The sequence below is a fragment of the Neofelis nebulosa genome, chromosome 8 (genome assembly GCF_028018385.1).
Source record: "Neofelis nebulosa isolate mNeoNeb1 chromosome 8, mNeoNeb1.pri, whole genome shotgun sequence".
In the NCBI taxonomy this organism is placed as follows: Eukaryota; Metazoa; Chordata; class Mammalia; order Carnivora; family Felidae; genus Neofelis; species Neofelis nebulosa.
The window spans coordinates 110,972,809-110,978,808 of record NC_080789.1 but is presented as its reverse complement, the minus strand read 5'-3'; the positions used below and the strand labels follow the sequence as shown (position 1 = coordinate 110,978,808).

General features: G+C 38.6%; 1 protein-coding gene across 5 annotated transcripts in view; it reads left to right on the top strand.

The window, feature by feature from the left end:
• The first annotated feature begins 1,084 nt into the window (after positions 1-1,084).
• Positions 1,085-6,000, top strand: part of CCNY (cyclin Y) — a 318,450-nt gene continuing 313,534 nt past the window's right edge. The window contains exons 1-3 of one of the 5 annotated variants that reach the window (XM_058681488.1): positions 1,085-1,182; positions 1,568-1,675; positions 2,018-2,040. The gene's annotated coding sequence lies outside the window, so the exon portion shown is untranslated. Of the gene's footprint in view, positions 1,216-1,564; positions 1,676-2,017; positions 2,085-6,000 lie in introns of those variants that run through there. The other 4 variants (XM_058681491.1, XM_058681489.1, XM_058681492.1 and 1 more) reach the window with 4 other exon arrangements.

The following is a 6,000-nucleotide window of genomic DNA, read 5'->3' as shown; positions in this document are numbered from 1 at the left end:
GGTGCATTCACATTGCTGTGCAACCAATCTCTAGAATTCTCTTCTTTTTTCTTTTATTTAAATATTTGAGAGAGAGAGCATGCACGCATGTGTGCAGGGTGAGGGGCAGAGAGAGAGAGAGAATCCTAAGCAGGCTCCACACTGTCAGCACAGAACCTGGCGCGGAGCTTAATCCCACAAACTGTGAGACCATGACCTGAACCGAAATCAAGAGTAGGATGCCTAACCAACTAAGCTACCCAGGTGCCCCACTAGAGCTCTTTTCATCTTGCAAAGCTGAAACTCTGACCCATTCAGCAATTCCCTGTTTTCCCTGCCCTCCAGCCCCCCAATCCATCTCTATGAATTTGACCACTCTAGGTAACTCATATAAGTGGAGTCACAGTGTTGTCTTTCTGTGTCTAGCTTATTTCGCTTAGCATAATGTCTTCAAGGTTCAGCCTTGTTGTATCATGTGACAGAATTTCCTTCCTTTTTTCAAAAAAAAAAATTTTAATGTTTATTTATCATTGAGACCAATCAAAAGATTGGTTTTTAAGGAGGCAATTTTCATTTATCCAGAAGTTTCACTTGCATGGAATGGAGGCCTTCCTTGTAATGCCACATTAGTGCGATGTTACTATTTACATATATAATAATCATACAGATGCCTTTCAAATATAAATCATGATATAATAAGTACAAACACTACACTAAAACAACATTTTCAGTTAATGGTGTCTATGTGATGGCAAAATTTTTATTGATTCAGGAAAGAGGGAATCCATTTAGCTGGGAACAATCTTGGGGAGTTGAATATTAAGATCTAGGATATTTGAGGTGGATATTAGAGTTTTCAGATTTCTATAGGATTCCTGGAGTTGTATCCTTTTTCCTCTCATCTTTCTCTAAGCCAAATTTACAAACCAAACCATTGAAGAATGACAAGTCTAACAATTAATTACCATTTGGGGGGGTATATTGAACAGCCTCATGTACAGAATGCCAGGAATCTGAAAGAAGTCAGGAAGTGACATATGCCCTGAGGGGGGGTAATGACATAGTCATGACACATAAGGGGCATTATTACAGTGTGTGCGGGGCTGCACATGGGAGGAATGGGTAAAAGTCAGGGAGGGATGTGCACTCCATCCCATGCAAGAGCTACTGCTGCCAGCCCATTGATAGCTGGCTGGCTGACAGGTGTGTCCAGAGGCAGCAGGCAGAGGCATGGTGGTGAGCGCTGTGTGTGAAGCATGAGAGGACCCCCCAGAGTCGCTAGGAAAGATAGGTGATCTGGGAGTCAAGAGTAATGTTTGCCAAAAGGTTGGTGAGGGGTTCACGCACAGATACGAAAGCCAGGGAGACAAGCAAGGTTAAGGAATGCAAAAGGATCTGAATAAAAGGTATTGAAACTGAGAATAAACAAGTAATTAATAGTTAAAATGTCAGGGAGTTGTTGAAGTATGTGTGAGGAATATCACAATGGGGCTATAATTTCATCTCTTGAATTGGGAAAAGGCTGTCGTCACTTCTTTGTGTTACACAACATGGTTCCTTTGTAAAGGAGGGTGTGTTGTTATTCCAGGTTCATGGGTGAGGAAACTGGGCAGTGAACCCAAGCCCCTTCAGTCATATCAACATCAGAAGCTGAATTAGGACTGGAATTCACCGCCTTGCAGCATTTTGCTAACAGGTGAGCCTTGATCCATAATTTTCCAGTGCCAAAAATCTATTCTTTCCTAGAAAAAGCTTTTGTTTCTAATAAATGTATCTTATGTTTTAATGGGCAGTGGGTTGTGGGGACAGGGGAACTTGTACAAACTTATCCAGTAAAAGTCTTCAGCAATGTTAGCTTAAGAAGTGGCCCGAATTTAGGTGATTGTGCTTGTTTAGAGACACTAGGTTTTTGATGCCTTTACACTGAGACATCAATTCAGTAGTTCTGATTCTATATTAACCATTAAGTATGTGCTGGACTAATGATTTTTATCTAATGATTTTTATCTAAATGAATATCTATTCATCTGTTTTTTAGGCAATGAAGCAAGGGCTTTTCATGTATGTTTGAACCTTCAGTGGAAATTGCAGAAAATCACTAAAATGTAAGATTATTGAGATTGTTGTTTAAAGCTTTTTGAAAAAATAACTAGATTGATAGGAAATGTGTCCCTGTCACATGTTATTTTTTACCTGAAATTTTCTTTATTTGGTGGTTGAATATTAAAGCCCTAGTTACTTCTAGTTAGTCACAAAATAGCTCAAGGCACTTGCTGTATTCTAGAATGTTCCGTAAACAAGTGTAGTTTAGGATTTGTAATAACAATAAGATACCAAGGTGAAATGGGCTAATCCCTTCTTCCTATCTCACCTCTTATGGTAAGGAGTTCTTGTAGAAAAAATCACCTGGTTGCTTCATGAAGGATCCTATCGGTTCTCAAGTAAAGGGCAGAATGAAGCGGTGAAAATCAAGAATCTGAAGGCATGTTTCTCAAAATATGGTGGTCTGTGTGTCATCAATCAGGGTGTTCTGAGATGTGTGACAGAGGTGAATACTCCTGGGCCTTGGAAGAAAAGTTTGGGACAGTGCATGTTAAACAAGCTCATCAGGTGATTCTGTGCATGTTAGGTTTGAGAACCAACACATTTGAAGAGGAAAGACCTAACCTTTGTTAAGGTCAGTTCTGCCCGACATAGTCTCTTCTAGACACTCTATCATGTCTGCAATCTCTTTTTATTTTTAAAAATTTTTTAATGTTTATTCATTTTTGAGAGAGACAGAGCACGAGCAGGGGAGGGGCAGAGAGAGAGGGAGGAGACACAGAATCAGAAACAGGCTCCAGGGTCTGAACTGCCAGCACAGAGCTGGACGTGGGACTCAAACTTGTGAACTGCGAGACCATGACCTGAGTCAAAATCAGATGCTCAACTGACTGAGCCACCCAGGCACCCTGTGTCCACAATGTCTGAATGAAAAATGGTTCACTTAATTTTTTTAACACTTCCTGAAGAAACAGATTCATGTGCATTCATTGTGTTCCTTTTCAAGAAATGAAAATACATTTGGGAGGGTTAAGGGGCCCTCACCTATGTTCACATAGAGAATAAGTCTTACTGATGTCTGAAGCCAAAGCAAGATGTACAAATGAAATACAAACAAAACTATAAAACTAATAAAAATTCAAATTGGCAATGTTGATGTGAGACAGCTGGTGTTGTTTGCTGAAACTAAATCTTACACGTTAGGTTTATAGCAGAAAGATATAGCTTTGGGGCCAGCTCTATTTTTGATTAAAGTAATATGACCACAGGCAAAGCTTTGTTTGCTAAATCAGAATAATTAGACTTCATACTTAACCAAACTTTCTAGCAAGCAATCTTTCAATGAGGTCTCCCTGTATCTTTCAGACACCCACAGTCCTCTAGATCAGGGGTTTTTCTTTTTTCTCTAAAAGGCCAGATAGTAAATCCATAGGTTTTATAGGTTAAGAGACAAAATTGAGGCAGGTACTTATATAATAAGAAAATGTCTTGTCACACAAATCGGTACTGCTGAATAGTGATACCAATCATAAGCATGTGATTTCAATAGGAAATATTACTTGAGTCATTTATAGAATTCTATTATATTCTTTCCTTGATATGTACCTTTTAGTATGTTACTGTAGATTAATCAGTTCAATTGAAAGTTAAGTGGAAGTTAGATGGATTTTGCACAATTAGATGGATTTTGAAATATTTGACTTTTCTTTTGCATGTGAAGCAAGGTCCAAAAAATACTTCTGGAACTGTAGGTTGAGCTTGGAAAATATATTCTCTGAAAATACGTGTGGGGTGGAGATTTAACTTCTTGTTTTAATTTTTGACAACATAGGAAGTAAATACAGCAGCTTGATACTACTTGTGATTCAAACAACATTAGTTGTCATCAAAATGACTTTACTGCAGTGTAAGTTTTGTATGTAAGCTCAGCTTTGCCTAATAGTTTTAGGTTCAATTCATTAAGAAACATCAAATCTGCAGCAAAAGCTAATTTCCAAATTCACTCACTGTTAATTAACAGTGATTGAAGAAAGTCCTCATTCAGAGGAATTTCAATTTTGATCCTGGGCTGAATATAATCTCAATATAATTTCATCAGTGCTAAAATGTCACACTGCTGTATGGTAGGACAATTAAGGATTTACTTCTATCTATGACAAAATTTATGGTGCTGAAGATATTAAGTCCATGAGAGTAGAATTTCGCTATTGACACTGCCAATTCCGTAAGACGTGATATCAAATATGTTCCTCAGAAGTACCTGCTGATGGGGCGCCTGGGTGGCTTAGTCGGTTAAGCGTCCGACTTCGGCTCAGGTCATGATCTCACGGTCTGTGAGTTCGAGCCCTGCGTCGGGCTCTGTGCTGACAGCTCAGAGCCTGGAGCCTGCTTCAGATTCTGTGTCTCCCTCTCTCTCTGACCCTCCCCCACTCATGCTCTGTCTCTCTCTGTCTCAAAAATAAATAAACATTAAAAAAAAATTAAAAAAAAAAAAAAGAAGAAGTACCTGCTGATAAGGGCATCTGGATGGCTCAGTTAGCTAAGCAACCGAATCTTGATTTGGGTTTGGGTCATGATCTCAGTGCAGAGTCCACTTGGGATTCTTTCTCCCTCTCTCTCTGCTCCTCCCCAACTTGCACACATGCTCTCTCTCCCTCAAAATAAATAAACATTAAAAAAGAAGTACCTGCTGATAAATAATACAATGAATATAATGAATTCTTTAAACACCTTAAATTTTCAAAATCTGTAAATTCATCCAACTAAGAGCTTTTCTTCTCCACGTATATTTTTATCACCATCAGTTATAGCACATCTTAGCAGATTCTACTTCAGGTTGTACTAGATTAGTGTTTTCTCACTGTTTTCAAAAATATTCTCAGTTATAATTGTTTCATACAGACCATTCATAGGTGAAACTCAGTGACTTTGGGTCTGGCATTAGTCCTTGAAAAAACAACTGAACAGTATGTTGACTTATCAAAAGCCAAGGAAAACCCCTTGAAATCATTTGACTTCTTTTTAAATGGACTATTGATATTGCTTCCAATGTCCTAAACTCTTTTGAGTCACTTTCCCCCCCAAAGTTAATAGTCTTAAACCAGTTTATTTTCTCTGGACACATTTCTTTGGCTTGGAATCAAATATGACTTAATTAACACCACTGGTCAATGACTCACTTTATCTAACAAATGAACTATTTGGAAACTTACTTCGGTTGCAGCTTCATTTCAAAAAAATTAGTGAAAAAAATTATACCTTAATGAAGTATTCCTTCTTCTACTTTCCACTTTTTCTGACAAGTGGTTTCCTGTAAGTTGGGAATATTGTTATGATTGCTTAGTCCTAAGTAATACTGACAGATACTGTAGGTTTAGCACAGTGATAACATCACTTCATAATAAAAAACACAGTTCTTTGTCATCCAATTGATGACAAAATAATCCATAATCCATTATGTCTTACACGTGTAATATTTGAAGTTTACTTTTCTCCCATTTTTGTCTTGACATGATGTGCATGAACTTGTCATAAAAAATTATAGGCCCTTCCCCCTGGTGCTCCAGCCTGACTTCCCTCCCAGACCCAACCTGCAGAAAGGCTGCCCAGAGGAGGAGAGGAGGGGAGGGTGTGTGGGTCTGTGTGGGCGCTGATGTTCTAGAACTTCCACGCTATCCCCAGCTGCACGAGGAAGTTGGATCTGGCCTTCTTCAGGATCTGTCCTTCTTTGGGTTCCCAAGGTGTCCCACCAGATGTCAGAAGTGGGTGGAGAATTCTGGGAGAGCAGACTTAGAAGATAAAACACCTAATCAACTAAATAAACATTATCAATTATGTGCCAAACATTTTGAGACCTCTATGATCTGTAGAACTAGTCCTTATGGGACAGTTCTTGGAGATAATGCAATACCAACAATATTTGTTTGTTCTTGCCAGTCATTCAAACAATCCACATAGTAGACACAAAAAACTAACAAA